At 40.7% G+C, this 21,201-nt stretch overlaps 1 pseudogene; it reads left to right on the top strand.

Moving 5' to 3' along the window:
• LOC134877214 (apolipoprotein B-100-like) overlaps window positions 1–20,744 on the top strand; it is a 34,109-nt pseudogene extending 13,365 nt beyond the window's left edge.
• Window positions 20,745–21,201: the final 457 nt, after the last annotated feature.

Here is a 21,201-nt window from a genome sequence, read left to right as displayed (position 1 = left end):
AAACAGTCTATTTATTTTTAGTGATATATTTATCCTTTTTCCCAACAGTCCGAGCCAACAACCGACATTGATATCTTGGGCCTGAAGATGTCTGTAATTAACTCTGAGAAGCTGAACCTTCAGACAACCTGGAACATGGAGATGCCATATGAGATGATGCTGGGACTGAAGAAACAGGTGCCCACAGTCATGGAAATGGTATCTGATCCCACTGTCAAGATATATAAAACCATGTACAGACAAGCAAGAAAACTTGAGGGTTCTTTTGAACAGGCTAAAGATCAGGGTAAAGAGATGTTCCAGAGGGCAATTGACAACCTTGCAGCAATAAACCCTTCTAATGTTATGACAACTGCTACAGATAACACCATTTTGATCCTCCAAGAGTACCAGAAGAAAGTTGCAATTGTTCTTGATGCTGTTGTTAAATTCCTGAGAGAGACAACATTCCAGCTCCCTGGGTATGAACAGAGGCTGTCTGGGCTTGAGGTTTACCAGGAGTTGAGTACTTTTATTGCTGATGTATCTCAGGAGGCTATTCAAAGGGTTCCAGAGTATTTTGCCTCCATGTTTACATCGGTCCTTGATTATTTCCAGGCCATTGAATTCACCCTTCCTGGCTCTAACCATGTTGTCATTGGTAGAGAAGTTCTTGATGACTTAATTGTAGCTTTGAAGAAAATTCAGGAACAAGTTATTCTCACTGTTAGGAAACTCGGGGAAATCCAGCTGGAAGATGTCATTAATAAATTATCTGGATTTGTGCAGTTCACCACTGAACAAGGTGAGAAGTTTCTGCAAACCCTTAAATCTCAAAACGTAGAAAAGCTCTCAAACTTTGTGTCTGAAGTATACGATGATGCCATCAACTCTCCAGTCCTTGCTGATGTTACCAAGCAGGTTGAAGAGGCCCGCAAAATTGTTGTAGAATATCTAAAAGCTGTGAAAGCTAAGCTCCAGAATATTTTGGCCGACATGTCCTTTGAACAGCTTCAAGCTGACATCCAGTCCTGGATTGACTTATTGGCAAAACGTGTGAATGCTTTCCATAACAACGTCATTAAGACACTTAAGGAGAAAACCCAAAGTATTGAACCATATGTGAGAGTAGGTGATAGACAGTTGGAAGTTGACATTCCTTTGCCATTTTCCGCATAATTCAACCAACTGACCATGGCCAACAAGGATATATGTCAGTGTTTGTATTGACTGTACCTCTTGTGTAGCTCTGTTTTTCAGATTATTCATTTTGTTTGTTTTTCACAGTAGACTCCCAGTTGTTCTGTTTCTACCGTGCTCCCTTTGAGTTGTGTACTATTTAAAAAACAATATGTGGCCTTCAATAAAGACAGTTTGTACTGCATATTTTACATCTCTTTGTGTTTATTTTATATAACTTAACATAAGACTAAAAACACAACTTCCTTACAGACTTATAAAAGTAACAGAATATCATTTTTACACCACAGTAACATTTCTTCAGATGTATTATTCCAGCTGATGTTTGAATTGGCATTTCCCACACATTCAAAACTTCAGTTTGAGTCAAAGCTGCTTCCCTCACAAATACTATGTATAGGTAAAAAACACACACACACAGCCTACTGAACATGGTCGCAATAAAGTATAATTGTCAAAAGCTCTCTATATACTGCTGTCTTATGCCCATTACTCATTTGTATCCTTAGGTCTAAATTTAGCAGAGACACAAATAGCATCTGTGACACACAAGCTCTCTTATCATGAAACAATGAGAACAAGTGAGTCAGGTTGACGGTTGTTGTAATCATACTATTGTATGTGAAAGCTAAGTCTAAAAATGGACTCACCCTTTGAAATGCACAAACTGAAGTTCTTTTGTAATAGCTATTTGTTTTTTCACTTAATCAAAAGTAACAATACAACAGTTTAAAAAATACATTGTACCTTCTTTTCCAAATCTCAAATGCAGAAGTATTATCAGCTAAATGTGTGTAAAATATCAAAACTATACTGTCAACTCAATATAGCTTTTTTAAAAATTAATTTAATGTTTAAGTTTGTTTAAGTAGAGCTGTCCTGAATTATTTCACGAGCTGCTAGAGCATATATTAGAAGCTCAATATTTTATCAAAAATAATAATCAGCAAATTGTCTTTTAACTACAGCTGTGAAACACATTTGTTGGAGAACAAATAATATTGTAAAATATGCAATAAAGTATACTATGGAAATACTCTAGTACAGTACAACTACTTCCAATATATACTTCAGTAAAATACTTAGTTACTTTTCATCAATAATCATAATACCTATATTAAAGCTATCATTAAATGTAACAAAAATCACAAACATTCAGGTCACCTAACATTTATATTTGACTTCCGACTAGATTAAAACATAGGTAAGAGTCCCACATCAAGTGTGTATCTTTAGTTTGAGAAAATGAGGCAAACAAGCGAGAGTAAAAGGTGGTGACACATACATCTTTTTTATTGACTTTCCCAAAACAGTACCACTTGTTCCCTTACATACCATATTGTTTTTCCTCAAAAGAAATGTTCATTGTCCCATCCAAACCTGGACATTATGTCATTATAATAATGTGGTCATGATAAACTCTTACAAACAAACATGTTTGGCACATTTCAGCACTTTTCTTCTTTGATTTTAGACTTAAAAAAAAGGTCAATAAAAAATATATTCTCTGCCCTGTCTGATCACTGAATAATAACCTAACAAAATTGGAAATCAGAGGCACATGAGGGGGGCCAGTGTGGGAAAATTAACCAGTCGAGCACAATGCATTCCTGTCCTGTAAGTCAGCAAAAAGCCCAGCAACAGAAGGCAGGGAGGAATGTGACTTTTACACCATTGTTACTGCTTTGATTTATAAAAGATACTCTTTATAAACTTATAAAGATTTATCTTTACAATTGTTGTTTAATTAACACTAAAAAATGACCTGTTTTAAGAAAAATGTTGCTTCTCTGTCACTAAAAGAACAACTTGTATAGTAAATCCACCAAGGGGTGTACCCTGGATTCAGTGTTGCAAAACCCTCTGTAATTGATGTTCATAGCTGTCATTTAATCCAGCACTCCCACTATCCTTTAAGAGGACAGCACTCTTGTTGAGAAACAAATCCAACATGAGTTTAATTCATTACACAAAATGGAATTTTGGATCAAATAAGTGAAATACTGATGCCAACTTTAAAGCTCCAACAATATTTTTGACTAAATAAATTTGAGGTACATTCACAGTCAAAAAGGAAGACATTGAGATGGAAAGTTGGATTTTTTTTCTGTTATAATAACTCCATTAACAGCTTAACAGCTGTAAACACATGTTTAACATCTTCATAAATAAAACAGTACTGTTTTTGTCAAAGGGATACCCTTTTGTGTAATTATTATAAGGTGGTGGTTTTAATTACATGAAACAATTGTCATGTAATTGTCCCAACCCTTTTTTTTTTTATTACCACGCTTTTCCATAACTCAATATATCCCTGTTCTACTGGCTCATGGAGCTCTGACCTAACACATTCTTCTTTTCTTGACACAAGTTTCACTGAGCAAAGAACTCACATGCTAGACCATCACACATGCTTAATCTTCTCTTGGAAATATCAACACAATAACTGTAAAGGAAGCTGTAGCTAAATAGAAAATGTCAAACAAGTATTCGATATAGCTGAGATATTCCAGCCTGTTTTAACCGTTAGACCTGCGTATCAGAGTTCAGAAACATGATGAGATATTTAGTGCTTAAAATGGTTGGGTTCAGTTGAGCTGTAAGGGAAGGTACATGCTGAGCAAACAAAACAATTGTATTTCTTTTAACTGTTTGTACATTTTACTTTTACAAAACACTTCAAACTAACTACACTGGACACTGTGGTTAGCCTTTTTGAAGGCTGGCCAATGTTTAGTCTCTTTGAACTTCAATGTTTATTAACCTGTTGTAGAAACTACTAAACTAGGCATTTAATACTGGAGCTGAAAACATACTTTCAACAAACCTGAGACAACTGATTTCTTTAACTGTAAACTTAAGCTGTGTCTTTATTCAAAATGGCTTAAAACATCACAAGAAACTATACAGAAGACCTTAGGCATCCTTGCTCTGACTTCAACTTCTTATAAAACGTTCTGTGAATCACTGTAGTGTCCAGATGCTGTGCAATTTCACAAAGTAAATACAGTCATTGTTTACAATACAAAGTGGACATTAATATCGAGTGCAATTTTTTTTTTTTTACTGCTTTGCTTATTACAAAGTATAGCCTTGGCAGTAAGGCAGTGGCCTATGCAAACACTTTGAAACACAAAAAGTAAGCAATTTTAACCTTGGCTCGAAAGCAGGCCTTTGGAAAGGACATGTCATTATTATAAAGGGGATAAATAAGGCGTCCACTGACATGAAGCCTGTCCTTTTTACCCCTTAACCTGCCAGACAGGGATCATGTGACAACAAATAACATGCTGTAACCAGTGCATTTCACAGACACACGCCCCGATATCAACAGACCATCGAGGTGTTGAAAACAACCTGTTTGCAATCATTGGGTTTGGTTCGACCAAGGTTTTCAGATTACATGGGAGTATTCAAACCATTGTTTCTGCCCGTACATGTTAAGACACAGATCCCAGCCGGGGAAGCGTCTTGTCAGCGCGTCACAGTTCTCTGCGTCGATTCACATCAAAACACAGCATTTGAGACAACTTCCTGATGGTATTTTGCGTTTTTGCAAGGCAGCCCGTGTTGCGGTTTCGAATACCTCCCAGATCCCCTCCTTGGTTTTGGCAGAGCACTCTAAATAGTCATATGCGCCAATGCGCATGGCCATGGCCCGGCCATCCTCTGCCTTCACTGGTTCCAGCTTCAACCGGGACAGCTCGTTCTTTACGTTCTCGTCGTTGCGCAGATCTTTCTTGTTGGCCACTAATATAATAGGTACATTCGGACAAAAGTGTTTGACTTCAGGGACCCACTTTTCTGGTATATTTTCCAAAGAGTCCGGGCTGTCCACGGAAAAGCACATCAGAATGACATCGGTGTCCGGATAGGAGAGGGGGCGCAGCCGGTCGTAGTCCTCCTGTCCAGCTGTGTCCCACAAAGCTAGCTGGACTTGCTTGTTTTCCACCTCTATGTCTGCCACATAGGTCTCAAACACAGTCGGAACATACACCTCGGGAAACTCGTCTTTGCTGAACACAATCAGTAAACATGTTTTCCCACATGCACCGTCCCCCACCACGACAAGTTTCTTCCGTATGTCTGCCATTCCTGCCTTTTTCCTACCGCTCGCTTAAACGTGGCATCAAACACACAGATGAGCCCGCTGTAGTCACTCCTTCTGTCTTTAAAGTCTAAATGAGACGTATCCCGTAAGGCACTCCCGTCTGCTAACTCTAGAAATTTTACCAGAAACCACTGCGATCTCTTTATAAAGCATAGGGTGGTTTCCTAAATATAGCAATCCAATCGGAAATAGGGAGGTGAGCTCACAGTTTGTAGAGGAAGAGGTGATTGGATCTCACCGGGTTCCCTTATGGAGAGGAGGGTCATGGACCACGAGGACCAGCCCGACCCAGGATCAGTTTAAATCATCCAAATCAAACTGCATGATGACATATAACACGGCTTTTTTTGCGTTCCTTTCTAAAACGACGTCTTTTATGGGCTGCTCGTCATTCAAACATTTCACATATCCGGGTTTAAACATTAGATATTGTGTTACAGATTATCCTTTGTCCATAAAATGATAGTATTCAATAAGCTTTCATTCAAACTAAAATATGTATCCAGTAACAACATAAGAGGTTTTATGGGAAATGCTTAAACAATATATATGAATTCCAGGTTGCTTATCACATAAAATACATCTTAACATATATGGTACAAATGCTACGTTGGGAAGGAAATTCACATCGACATTGTTATACGCATGTCTACGTAGTTCACGCTATTTACAGGGAGGGGGCACTAGCGTAGGCAAACTCTTAGCTGTGACTATCAAGCCTTGCTAAATCACCGCTCTCCAAGGAAACAAAACAATATTGAATTGGGTTGACGGCGTGCAACAAGCAGAGACTCTCTCGACACGACAACGCGTGAGTATCTCTTCTTTATATGTTCAGGGCAAAGGCTGTGCAAAGCGACTGTTTTAAACGCGACTACCGTGCTGTGAGTATTTCCCCTTTTGTTTAGCGGTTAAGGCCCCTCTGTTTGGAACTTGAAGGGGGGCCATGTTGTTTAGCCACTCAGTGTTTGCTTCATGTTTTAGCTCACACAACTTGGCAATTATCGTGTGCTAGCTACGTTCTTTTTGGGTTTATTTCGCATTTTTGCATTCAACCAACGCTTTATTACGAGCCAAGAAAATTGACGGATTTTCCAACCAACACGTGAGCCCACAGCCTTACTGTAAGACAATAGTGAATTCACAAATGTAACTTTGATGTGTCGCCAAACCAATAATAAACAGCAGGCCCCGCTAGCGTTAGCGTGTTGCTAATGCTCAGTGAAGTAACACTTGAAAACAATAAACAAAAACTACATCAACTATTTTTGATAAACACTTGCACGGTAACAAAAACACAATGCTATGCAACACATAAACGATTTGCTAGCTATTAACAATGTGAAACTATAATTTACGTAAACTATCAGTCACAGCGGCTAGGCTAGCTTGCTTGTTAGCAACGAGCTAGCAGGCTAGGTTAGCATCGTTAGCTCGATGAAAGGCTTGTACATCGGGTTGTCACAACGACCAGTAATGTTGGATGTATCAGTGCAGCTAGTAAAAGAATAATGATGGATCTTAAAGTGTCAATACAATACGCAGTTTTATGCGATAAAATCGAATGGTTTTCATCACTAGTACCATTAATGATAGCGTTTCGTGTGCCATGATCACTAGCTAACAGTAGGCTAACGACACGCTAGCTAGCAATCATGCATCAACATGCGTGTCAGTAACCTGTTTTGTTCTTGTCTTACCATTTCGTGAATGATTAAACCGTCGAAGATGGACTTCCCATTTTATTTAAATGCCCAGTTGCAGTCCGTTGAATGCATTTTGATATATTGTGCATCATAAACTATTGTTATAGTCGTAGCACGAAGTTAGCATCTTTGGAATTAGTCATTTCCCGGGGAAGAAAATAAGTGGTACCAGTTATATATGTAGTAATATTTTGGGTGCCAACTTTTCCTGAAATCGTTTAAAAAGGTGTTATTTTTCCTCAAAAAAAGTCAACGTTAACGCCCACATGTTTTACTAGCAGCATGTTATTACCTAAACGCCTGTAAACTAACTGCCACATTGAAATTGTTGCAACATTGACTGAATAAAATGAAAGTACTTTAACCATATATCTTACTTATTTGTTTCAGACTTAAGTTAATGATATGTTTTTGTTATGGAGAAAAGCACAAAAGGGTGTTAAAATAAGGCTGAATACTCATGTCAACATAACATTTGTTTGATTTTTTTTTAAATTGATTTTTAAAAATTTATATTCTTTGTTTTGTTTAGGCTTTCCCGTGGAATGAGCGTTCCATGCAGCATCCTAGGTATGAATGACGTGGCCTGGCAGGAGACAAGAGGTGGGATGCTGCATGCAAATGGCGCTCCTGAGTCCGGTGGTGTCAGAGTTCACGTTGGAGTAGCTGGACAGGCTGCTGGAGTCCCACATTTACAGGGAATGGAAAGGGTTGTTCACCCTACCCCAGGTACCCCGCAGCCTCCGCTGAGTGGACGTTCTCAGGATGACGCCACCGTTGGATACTTCTTTCAGAGGCAGCCCGGGGAGCAGCTTGGAAGTTGCACACCCAGCAAGCATCGCTGGCCAACTGGTGATGCTAATCATGTTGATCAGGTAAAGCATTTTAACTTACTGTTGCATTATTTGATTTAATTCTTGTCACATGCACTGTTAATATGTGATGCTTTACACCAGATTCCAGACAAATAATAATTAAATAAATTAAGAATAATACATTTTTTAAATGGAAATATTTACTACAGTTTGGTTGGTAAGTTTATTAATTTGAACTTATATTGGATAAGGTCCAGGCAATAATACATCAAGAGGGAAGGAGTGTGTCTGTCTAGTAAGACCGTCTGTGTAGAACACTTTCCAGACTACCTCTTCCAGCCAAGTAGTCTTAAAAAAGAACTGCACACACTCGTTGAAAGGTGTGGTAAACCCTGGACAGGTCACCAGTCTGTCATTGGGCAACCACAAGGCCCAAGTGTGTTACGGAAGAAACACAGTTGGGTATTAAAAAACGCAGCCTTCTCATTTGCAGAAGGGACATTTATTCAGACCAGAGCTATGGCCACTGTGTTGGCACAGCTGCAGAGGGACTGTCGCTATGATAACCAGCCTAACTTCTAATAGCATTAAACACCTGTGCACTGTTCTGGCATCTTAACAGTTTTCAGATTTCTGTCTTTGTTGTACAAACTTCACTTCCTGCTTTAAATTTGATCTTCCTGTAGCGACACACCCACTTCACTTAACCAACATCAGTTTAGGCGATGAAAGGGAAATCTCTTGATGTAACATAATGTTAGTAGAAGACTTTTCATTCCAACAAAGGCTGGGCAAACATAATGTTCTAGACCTGCAATAATGCTGGAAAGGAAAAAATAAGTTAATGTTTTGTTTTGTTTTTTATTTAAAGTATGTTTGTCTAACACTTATCTGGGGCCAACCTTCTAATTATTGAGACGCATGCCATGGGGCTGAGAAATGTGTCACGTCCATTGCATGCATTAATTGGGGGCCTTAACCTTTTTTCTCTGTGTTTTTACAGCAATTATTATCTGAGTTAATGTTGCATTACAGCAGTTTTTTATATTTATTTATATATATATATATATATATATATATATATGTATGTATATAAATATTTGTATATATAAATATTTGTATATGTATATAAATATTTGTATGACCCTGCTTATCATATGAAACACAATCAGGATGGTCCAGAGACCAAATAAATTGGGCCTAGCTGTGTTATTGTTAGCTTATAGTGATATGATTCTTATCTTGAATGTGTGTGTAACCTTTTGGCATTCAAATGAGTTCCAGCATGCTCAGCCTCAGTGCAGGAAATGAACAATGACTCATTCAGTGTATGAAAATCCTCCTGGATCTGTACTTTGGTGATTAGGATAACCTATGGAAAGCTAATTGTCTTACACATTTAGAATTACACATTTCAAAGCAAAATGTCCACTCCATTTCTTACTTTTGTCTTCTTCTTTTTTAAATACATTTTATATGTGGATGTGTTGTGGCCTTTTTATAAACTACTTGGTTGAAATCTGCAATATGTAACATGTTTTGATGGCTGAGTAGAAATTTTGTGTCCGGCCATTTTGTGTTTTTTTTTTTCAAAGAACCACATTGATTTTCAAGGTAAAAGTATACCAATTGCTACTTAGTGAGTAGAACATGTATAAAGTCCTTTTTTTAAAGGTATTTTTTGTGTCCTCTAATCTAGTGCTTTAAGCATTCTGTTTACAATCGTTGTTTTCTTCATTTGTCTCAGGTCCGAGCTGCAGATGAAATGAATTACGACTTCCAGGCTCTTGCTTTGGAGTCGAGGGGCATGGGAGAGGTAAGAGGTCAATTACAGTACAGCCTTAAATCAAAGTGTAACTCTGTATGAAACACTCCCTTTGTGTTGGTTTTAAAGTTAATCGTAATACATTTGTAGGTTGCTTCCTTTACACAAATCAGATTGGGTTGGATAGAGCTTTTCTGTGACTAATGGAAGATTGAGGGACAGCTGCTCTAACAGAATGACAGCAAGTCACACTCAGGCTTTCTGGCTTGACAGGGTTTTATGTTGAGTATTGAGACAATAGTAATGCATAAAGCCATATTTTGCATCCGAACAGTGACAAAATGGAATATGGTTAGGTAATATATTTGATTATAAAACACACCATTACGAATTGTAACCTTTCCTCTAAACATCAGTCTTAAATAAACTATGGTTGTTGATATTTGCATATTTTACATGGCATTAAGACATCTTTCAGAAAGTCGTCTGAAATTTCTACTATTTATTTGTAGCTTCTGCCAGCAAAAAAGCTCTGGGACTCTGATGAGCTGGCCAAGGATGGAAGGAAAGGGATGCTTCTTGGAGAAGAGTGGCGGGACAATGCATGGGGATCATCACGTGAGTGGCTCATATGTCTTTATTTTATTCTCAAGTAGCTATAATTTCGAGATCGATAATTAGTTCTGTCTGTACAGAAAATAATTTCAAGACAAATTACATTGCTGAAAATAGCACCACTCATCACCTATTGACTGAGTTTCACTTTTGCATTAAAATGACTGGGTTGTTTACCTAGCTTGGTTTGTGTACACGACTTTTTCCATATTTGATTGTGGCTTTTCATTCAGATCATTCAGTGTCTCAGCCAATCATGGTGCAGCGGCGACCAGGCCAGAGTTTCCATGGGAATGGTGATGCCAATTCTGTGCTTTCACCTCGCTCAGAAGGCGGAGGCTTGGGGGTGAGCATGGTGGAGTACGTCCTGAGCTCTTCTCCTGGGGACAAGATGGATGGTCGCTACAGAAATGGGGGCTATGTAAGTGGAGCTTTTGTTAAGCAATGGGGCCATCTCATGCTCATTAGTGTGGCACATAGTCTTACCTTATTTTTTTTATGCATACAGGGTGGAGCAGATGTTGACCAAGATGGGAGGGAGAAGATTGATGTACAAGAGAAAGTGTCCCCCTTTGAAGAGGACACAAGCCCAGAGAAGAAGGTGGGAGATGAGATGGATCCCGCTAAAGCAAACGGAAGAGGTCTTCTTAACGGCATGGACAGAGACTGCAAAGATTTCAAGTATGTTTGTTCTTTAATCATCACTCAAATGGCTATCTATGGGTTAAATGCAGAGGACTAATTTCACTGTGTGCTCTGCTGTGTGCATGTATGTGACTACATAAAGCCTAAACATAATGAAATTGTCAAACTAGGCAAGTTAATTTAAATGTAAAGGGGAATCGTCTTAACAACTATAATGGACCTTCTATCTAAGTCCTTCTAATTTGGTACTTGTGCCTCTTTGGTTTTCCAGTCCAACCCCTGGAAGCCGCCAAGCTTCCCCCACTGAGGCTGTGGAGAGAATGGGTCCCAGTCAGCCAGGTATGGAGATGATGGGACAGCACCACCAACATGTCCTCCAACAACACAATCCTGCCCAGAACAAGGGACCTGAGGACTTCCAGAACCAGGAAGCCCAGAACATGGGAGGAATGGAGCAGCAGGCAGGAGTGGAGTCCCTCCAGTTCGACTATGCTGGGAACCAGATTCAGGTGGACTCCTCAGGGACTCCAGTAGGAATGTTTGACTACAACTCTCAGCAGCAGGTTAGTTGAAGTGCATAACACATCCTTCAAGTGTTGTGATTGTAAGATTATTCAGCAGATTGTGATCTTTTTTTCTTGTTTTCTTATTTCATTTGGTCCAGTTGTTCCAGAGATCAAACACCCTCACAGTTCAACAGCTGACTGCAGCCCAACAACAACAATATGCCCTGGCTGCCGCGCAGCAGCAGCATCTGGGTGAGTGGGACTGCATCTTCCTCAGTGTGTAGTACAGTGTGCTGTGTACGTTGAACAACTTTTCTGTGTCTAGAGATCTGTTTTCAGTGCTGCATATTCATTTGAATGAGACTTGATATGGAAATGTAATTACTGTTCCTCATAATACGCAGCTGGCCTTGCTCCCGCGTTTGTGCCAAACCCTTACATCATTAATGCTGGCCCCCCTGGAACCGACCCCTACACTGCCGCTGGTCTGGCAGCAGCAGCCTCGCTTGCAGGTGATTATGGATAACAAATTGTCAGCCTCTTTTTTAGGTCTTGTTAAGATTCATCTTTGACATGCAATGCTCTTCACTTCTGTTTAATTTCACTTTCCTTCAGGCCCCACGGTGGTTCCTCCGCAGTACTATGGTGTCCCCTGGGGCGTGTACCCGGCCAACCTTTTCCAGCAGCAGGCTGCATCAAATGCCAATCACTCAGCTAATCAGCAAGCATCCAATCAGGGACCAGGGCCAGGCCAACAACAGGTAAGATGTGGATTTGATCAGAGGGTTCTGAAAAGCAGGTTACTTTGTGAAAACCTGTCCTGAATGATGAATTGCACCCGGATTAAGCTATTTCATAAACACCACTCAAAGCTAGTGTGTGATTTATGAAGTCTGGTTTATTTCATGACTTGAAATGCGCTAAATACGTCAATCCCGGATTAGTTAACTTCAGTCAAGAAAATGGCCATGAACAGACGGACTATAAAGCTCATGGCAACGAGCTGCACATATTAAAGTCTATTATATTGAGATTAAACTATTAAAGTTGAAACCAACATAAAACACTGCCACTATAACTAACTTCACGATGGCTGTCTCTTCATTAGACAGATTTCTGGGTGTCTGTTTCTTTAATTTAAATTACATATTGATCATGTGCTGTTGAGCTCTTTTAGATCAAAAATCATATGTGAGTTTAGATTATAAATACAAGTGCAGTCCTTGTCAATAAACATTGCAGAATAGTAAAATACTTCCATATTTGTCTTCCTGTCCGCTATTTGAAAAACGTTATGTCAAGATCCTCTGTGCACCAATCAGAATTGAGAAAGTTTTCAATCAGAATGTGATGCCAGTTTGGGGGTTATTTGTGTCTGTTGCTAGGCATTTGTCACTTGCTAGAACCAAAGCCAAACAGTCCTTTTTTAAGCTAAACTTTTAACAGAAAAAGCAGAATATGTCTAAACCTGGTAAGTGCAGTTGGGAAAGCTGTAGTTATGACGATACCCTCCCGCTCTCCTCCCAGGTGATGCGTGCAGGAAACAACCAGCGGCCCCTGACACCGGGGCAGGGCCAACAGAGTCAGCAGGAGTCTCTCGCCGCAGCAGCTGCAGCAAACCCTGCGTTGGCGTACGCAGGTATGTCTGGTGAGTACACCACCACATACAACTACAATAAAGCCAAATATATTTATCTTCACTGGTTGATGTAGTCGTGTTGAAGTATGTTTTGTATTAATATAAGTTTTGGTCATTGTTCTGATGCTAAAACATCCATTTTGTTCTTCAGTGACCTTTAAAAAAAATTGTTTCATATCTAGTAATCTGTAATTCTGAATTCCCTTTTCATGTTCTCATCTCAGGATACCAGGTGTTGGCCCCTGCAGCCTATTATGACCAGAATGGGGCCCTTGTGATGGGCCCCAGTCGAGCTGGCCTAGGTGGGCCTGTTCGTTTAGTCCAGACTCCTCTCCTCATCAACCGCAGCAGCAGCACAAGCTGGTGAGTACTAGTCCACCTGTCATCATTCTCAACATGTCTCTCTACTCCTCCCTGCTCTTACTCAATCAGTACCACCCGGGGTCATTCTGCCCTAAGCTCTCCTTGTGCCCCTCACACTCTCCTCTCTCTGTCCACCAGCAGCTGCGGTGTCAGCCTCTAACTCCGGTAACAACATGTCTGGTCCTCCAGGCAACGGGCTGTACCGCTCCATGCCTCAACAGCAGCAACAGCAGCAACAGCAGCAGGCTCCCCCACAAAGCGGCGGGCTGCCCTCCAGCTCATTCTACGGCTCTGGATCAGTCCCTAACACTTCTCAGAGCAGCTCTCTCTTCTCGCACACCTCCGCTGCGCAGCAACAGAACTCCTCCCTGGGTTTCAGCAACACCGGTGGCTCACTGGGCGTCGGCCTGGGCTCTGCTCTGGGAGGCTTCGGCTCCTCTGGTCAGTGACTCAGCCACAAGCTAGACAAGGATTAACTTTACTTTTAGGAGACTGTTTTCTCACCCTGTTTCTGTTTCTGTGTTCCTGTGCAGTATCCAGCTCTACTAGTAGCAGCGTATCTCGCAGGGACTCCCTGCTGGCGAGTTCTGACCTTTACAAACGCGGCGGCAGCAGTTTAACTCCCATAGGACAGCCTTTTTACAACAGCCTGGGTTACTCCTCTTCACCCAGCCCCATCGGCCTCACCCCGGGTCACTCTCCACTCACTCCTCCACCCTCTCTGCCCTCCTCTCATGGATCCTCTTCCAGCCTTCACCTAGGTATGCCTAATGTTCATGGAGGTAGCTAATGTTTTACATTTATATGATTTGACCGTATCAACAATATTTGTTTGTTTTGACCAATGTGTACACTGTTCTAAAATGAATAACAACCATGGTCAACTGCTGTCACCACTACAGTATCCGCTCATCCTGTCACCCTAGGTGGCCTGACGAATGGCAGCGGCCGTTACATTTCTGCAGCGCCTGGAGCTGAGGCTAAATACCGGAGTGCCGGCGGGACTTCCAGTCTCTTCAATTCCAGCAGCCAGCTGTTCCCTCCATCTCGGCCACGCTACAGTCGCTCTGATGTCATGCCATCCGGACGCAGTCGCCTACTGGAAGACTTCAGGAATAATCGCTTCCCTAACCTTCAACTCCGTGACTTGCCGGGACACATGGTGGAGTTCTCTCAGGACCAGCATGGATCAAGGTGGATAAGATATTGGATAGTTTGGCTGGAAACTGCTGATCCATTCAGGCATTTGAACTCTCTTACCTTGCATTGTGTCGCTGTACCAACATCTGACAAACATCTTTTCCTGTCATCGGTCCAGATTTATCCAACAGAAGCTAGAGAGAGCCACTCCAGCTGAGAGGCAGATGGTGTTCGGAGAGATTCTGCAAGCAGCATACCAACTGATGACTGACGTGTTTGGGAACTATGTCATACAAAAGTTCTTTGAGGTAAGGGCTGTGTTTGAAGTGAATCTATATCGAACTAGAACAGAGTTTTCCTCTGGCATGTGTGCAAAATACCTTGTTTTGTGTGGTGCAGTTTGGGAGTGCAGACCAGAAGCTGGCTTTGGCAACACGTATCCGTGGACACGTCCTTCCCCTGGCTTTGCAGATGTACGGATGCAGAGTTATTCAGAAAGCCCTGGAGTCCATTTCCTCAGACCAGCAGGTAATTGTAAGTGAGATTATACTTCTTTTAAACAAAGTTCTTTCTAACTTTTTCTTTTTTGATCATACTCCAACATGTTGTCATTTGTAATCATTTTTCCCTCCGTCCCCTTACTCCTTGTCTACAGAGCGACATTGTGCGTGAGCTGGATGGCCACGTGTTGAAGTGTGTCAAGGACCAGAATGGCAACCATGTGGTGCAGAAGTGTATCGAGTGCGTCCAGCCTCAGGCCCTGCAGTTCATTATTGATGCCTTCCAAGGACAGGTGCGTTTATTATCAAGAGCAATGGATCCACCTCCAGACATTCCCCTTTTTTATAATCCACATTTTGTGTTGGTGGACATAGTAATGTAAACATGAGTTTAACATGATCTCACTATGGATTAGAAGTTGAATTGTCAAACAGCCATTGTTGTATGAATCAACCTCGAAATAAACATGATTAGAGTTGTGTATTAGTATTTACCATAAAGGTGGAAAGTAAAAATAAAATACTGATGTTTTAATGCATATATAATTGTTTTAATCTAGTGCCTTTTTAAAAATTTGATTAGTAATGATGTCCGCCACCTCTAACCTTGGTCCAATTTCTATAGAAATCACAATATTGTGTAGTAATTTTCCGTTATGGTGACAGCTGTAACCTTTTCAGTCAAGTTAAATTAAACTTCTACACTTTAGTTCATGCTTTGTTTTTATAAGATGACCTCTATACTGATGGGCCCTTATCTGGATTTCCTTTCGCAGGTGTTTGTGCTCTCCACACACCCTTATGGCTGCAGAGTCATCCAGAGGATCCTGGAGCACTGCACCCAGGAGCAGACTCTGCCAATCCTGGAAGAGCTGCATCAGCACTCTGAACAGCTGGGCCAGGTGAGCACATCTGTCTAATTTCTGAGTGAATGCACATGTTTGTCTTGTTGGACGTGACAGATTATCATTGATGTGTGCTTGTCATGTGTATTTGCATGTCTTCCTTCATGTTTGAGCATTTCATATTGTCAGCTTGTCATTGTAAATGTAAGGATGAATGTATGTATATACTGTTAGCTGTCATTACATCTGACATATGTGATTATTTAAACATCCACCCTGCCCCCCCTCACCTATTCCATATAGAAATATCAAGGCGTTTCATTGGAGATGACACCCAAAGCATATTATACAGTGTCCCGCGATGCACTGTTCAAGGTCAGAGCAACTTGCCTCTCTCTCGCGGATGCCCCTATGCTCCCTTCCTCTTTCCCTTTTTCATCTTTTCTTCTGTAAAGAATCTTATTTAACATCTTAGTTTTCCAACTACAGGCCTTCTTCTAACCCACTGAGCCGCCTGTTCTCGCCTTTCTCTCCTTCTTGCTTTACGCCACAGAGGGTTCACAAGACACACCTGCTGTCTGATGATCCCTCTCTTCTGCCTGAAGCATCTCCTGATCAATCTGTTTTTTTTATAGTCATGATTTTACTGCTATTGTTTGATAGTTTGAAACTCTTGGGAAAACTAAACGATTCATCCTTAAAATATCTTACTGTAGGCAATTGGCTTAAATTCAGAACAACATGCAGGTTGTTGTTAAAACAGATTGACAGGAAATGGATTTCAAGGCAAAAACTACCAAATTAAAGGTGGAGGTCACGTAACCTACACAAAAAACTACTCATTTAACACAATCGGAGTGGTGTGATTTGTTGCTTGGGCGGGTGAGTTCTTGTGTCCATCTTGCCGCACTAAAATAACACCCATAACTGTATCACCCGTTCCTGAAGGGGCAACGATGCTGTTGGTCCTGTTTGTTCAGAAAACCAGCAGCATCCGTTATGTCTGACCTTCCGCAGTGATGAACTTTTTTTTTGTACGATCCAAATGGGGGTTTCACTCATTCGTCTCCCTATCACTGTAGAGATGCATGATTATCTCGCAAACAACTAAAATCAACGTTGGAAACTGTTGCATGAGCATCAATCACCGTAAAGGGTGTCGCACGGGTCCTTTTTATGATTGTTTTAAAATGGCTTTTCCCTTTGAGCTCACACCTCCACTGCCTCCTACAGGATCAGTACGGTAACTACGTCATTCAGCATGTCTTGGAGCACGGCAGACCAGAAGACAAGAGCAAGATTGTCGCAGAGGTTCGCGGAAAAGTTCTTGTCCTCAGCCAACACAAATTTGCAAGGTGAGTTGGGACACTTTGAGGAAGTGAAACTCACAGGAAAACTCATTCAACTTTGTACTGTCAGTCGTCAATAATTCATAACCCATACGTCATCTCTTTGTTTGGTTCAGCAGAGTGAAACAACCAAATCATTATCACAAATATTATATTCATACCAATAATGAAAATCAATGTCATTTGGATTGTTCCTGAGGTAATCACAACCCCCTTTCCACCAAGTCCTTTTGTGTGTTATAAACGTGTGCTGCATGAAATACTAACATTCAGGGAACATGGATCACATAGCCTAAAGGATTTTTAGTTGTTCTCCCATTAGCCTGGTTTTTAAAGGTCAGTCAGGCGGCATACAGTCATGCCTAAGTTGATTTGCATTGCCTACAGAAGAAAAATAGTTCCTCTTTAACTGAACCATCACAGAGAAACAAGTCTGTCCACAAAGCTTGTTTCTAACCACTTAATGTCACAAAAGTTAGGGCTATGAGAAACTTTTTTTTCCAACTTCAATGAAAACAATGGGCTTCAAACATTAATGGAGCTCAACCCAGTTTGGAAGAGGAAAAAAAAGCCAAGATTTATTCAGCCTTCGGTAAAAGGCATCACCTTGACGGATAGCTGCTGTGAAACTCTTTCAGCACAGATGATGAAACGGAAGCTTTTCTCCCATTTTTTTCCTTCAGTAATGTTGTGGAGAAGTGTGTGATCCACTCTTCGCGTGCAGAGAGAGCTCTGCTGATCGATGAAGTGTGCTGCCAGAAAGACGGGCCCCACAGCGCCCTGTACACCATGATGAAGGACCAGTACGCCAACTACGTTGTCCAAAGAATGATTGACATGGCGGAGCCTGCTCAGCGCAAAATCATCATGCACAAGGTTGGTAAACTACGAATCTGATTCTCCAGATATACAGTGTACCAATGATTTTAATCATTTACATATTTTTTGCCGCAGAACTGACCTACATGGGTTTATTAAATGTATTTTTATATTAACTCAATAATGAATGGACTAACGCTTCCTGCTCTACTGTGACTCTGCTGACCTCTGTGCCTTCTCTCCCTCCTCAGATCCGGCCTCACATTGCCACTTTACGTAAGTACACCTACGGAAAGCACATTTTGGCCAAGCTGGAGAAATACTACATGAAGAACGGCTCTGAACTGGGTCCCATCGGTGGCCCCACTAACGGCCTCATGTAGTCGCAGTCGACATCCTGGGTCCCCCTCGGAGAGAAGAGGAGGTCTACGAGCCCCAAACCCCCCTGTTCTATGAGAAATGCTCCTTAGCCATAGGGGTTAGCCTTTGACACCCTCTGTTATCCCATTTTTGGGGGAATTACCAAAAAAACAACAGACAAGTCAACTTCACCTAAGAACGCTGTGACAACTGACCCCTACCACTCTGCCACCCCTGGTGCCGGCCCGTCCCGTGGCCCCCAGGGGACGCACAGTCGGCAGGCAGATTCTTTTTTCTTTTCTTTTCCTGGGTAAAGCACAAGCCCATTGTTAATGATGTAATTGATGTATTTGACTGGTTTTCATATTATCTTGTACATTTAGTTTTTTACCTTGTAAATTCTCTGTAGAAAAAAAACTTATACACATTTGCTGAAATTTCCAATTCCTACAATTAACACCAGCAAGTGATTTTATAAGGCTAAACTGAGTGATCCTTTTAAACATAAAAGAAAACAATTCCACTTGTTTTTGTAACCAGACTAATTATGTCAGCAGTTCTAACGAGATCTAGGCAATTGATTATTATATTTGTATATTATCCCGTGCACAGTAAAATGGTTTTCCCATGCCAAAGCAGCTGATGGATTTGTTTTCAGATAGCACTACATCGTGTGGAAAGATACAAACCCACAGGTGAATACGATGTGTCCTGTGCCACAGCGACCCCGAGGTCTCTAAGCCCGGTGTGCGAGCTCCGCTTAGGGATTGGTGCTTTAGTGTAGGGCGATGTTTTCCAGTGGCGGCTCCTTCCTGCCTCCTTTCCTAATACGGGGGGGTTTGTTTACCCCAGCAGCTTGTAGTCTGCCTGATGTAATTATTTGAACAGTTTCGGTACTAAATATTACAGACTGACCAACCTGAGCTGCTGCATCCACTGAGCCTCATCCAGGTGATCACTCGGGGTTTATGCAAAACAAGAAAGCTACCATTTAACTTATAGAAGCAGAGCATGAGGTTTGGTTGTACAGCGGGGCGTGTAACCTGGTATAATCTTAACATTAAATGACAGTAGTTGGGGTAGGGGGGGGAGCTTTTGTGGGGTTAGTTGGGTGGGGTATGTGTTGGCATGCTGTGACAGGTTTTAATCCTTGGAATGATTTTTTTCTTTATCATGTTTTGTGTAACATCTTATCTGTCTTGTACTTTGAGATGAACACTGCCCTAGAAACGGTATCTTTATGTACTGAATAATCATCTCTTGCGTAGAAGTAGTTTAGCGATGTATAGCATCTTTATGTACGAGTAAATTGTTGCTTTGGGTAGGGGGCTTGAAGCGATGATGGGATCCCCACCGCCTAAAGTCAGAGTAGTTCCAAAAAAAAAATGTTGTGAAGTGAAGCTTATCCCAGCTTTGTACATCTGAGGTGGAACGAGCTAGAAGTAGTGGGAGGAGCTGAAGTAAAGGATGCTGAAGGAACCTTTTTTTTTAATGGTTCTGTTTTTGTTTTTTAAACCTCTTTTTCATTTGGTTGGGCATGCAAGTGCATTGATGGAGGCTGGTGGGGGCCATCAAAAGCTATGCGGTTTATCTGTAATGCTCGTAGTGACGGCTTCTTTGCTTCAAACGAATTGTAGAATACATGTAGTATATGTGCAGTTAGTAAGTGTAAGATTATTAGTTGATTAAAAAAAAAAAACATGTCTAGTCGTGGTGTTTGACAGGCCTTGCTCTAAATTTGTAGTTATGCTTTTATTTCGTCTGTACAGTTGTACATTTGTAAACGTTTATGCTGTAAATGGGATGTCTTTTACACTTTTTTGGGGAGAAAAGGCAAAAATGTGCATTTTGATGTGTGTATATTCATCACTCCTTTCCCCCTTGAATATAATGTATACAGTTTTATTTGATCAAGTGTTATTTTAAAGGAAAAAAGAACTTTATGGCTTCACAATCTGGCATGGTTTTTGTTTTTAATCTGTTATGGGAAAGGCCAGCCTCTATTTGTACTGGAGCTGTAACATCCACTGTTAGTCTTTCTAAAGTGTGACAGTTTAAAAGAAGGAGAAAAAAAAGACACTCTGTACTAAAACTGAGGCTGCATTTAGTCCTCTCTGCTACCATGGAAACTTCACAGGATATGACATGAATTATTTTTGTACAGAAGAGTGCTGTATTTTGGAACAGCTTCTACCTTGTAAGCAAAAGCAATGTAAAATATTGTCAATTATATAAATATGAACATATGAGTTTTGTCACACTGTCAAAGTCATGTACATTTTCAGGTGGCCTTATGTACATTTCCAGATGTTAGATGAAGAAAAACAAACTCATTTTTGGAAGCAGAATTGTGACTATGTAATGATTAAACTGTTCTTCTAACATTTGACCTGCATTGTTGTGTTTTTTTCTCATGTTTATTTAAGGTTTTTTGTCTTGTTTTCAAATTGTCTGAAGCGTGTGTTACTCCTATAATAATCCTTGTCCAAGATTAAGAAAGGGTTACTACATCTTTGATCTTGTGTAAATGTTTTCTCCACCTAAATTTAGAACGATCACAACATAACTAAACACCGCTTAAATGGATTTCATTTCATATTTGCACAAGAGACTAGTACCTCACAAAAAAAAGACAACTTTGAAAATTCTGAAATTTTAACCGTTGGTCAAATGTGTTCGATGGCAAAATTAACAAAGCTACCCTAAGCGTATTATTAAGGATATAGACTGGTGGGAAACGTATTTGCCATTATGTATGAATACTATTTCCATCTACAGCCTACAGCAATTTTTTCTTAAATCTTTACCTCTACATGTATGGCAGCCATTCCAGTGTGTGTTGAA

Source organism: Eleginops maclovinus, chromosome 15, assembly GCF_036324505.1.
Source record: "Eleginops maclovinus isolate JMC-PN-2008 ecotype Puerto Natales chromosome 15, JC_Emac_rtc_rv5, whole genome shotgun sequence".
In the NCBI taxonomy this organism is placed as follows: domain Eukaryota; kingdom Metazoa; phylum Chordata; class Actinopteri; order Perciformes; family Eleginopidae; genus Eleginops; species Eleginops maclovinus.
Note: the sequence above shows the minus strand (reverse complement) of the source record. Positions and strands in the feature narration are given on the sequence as shown.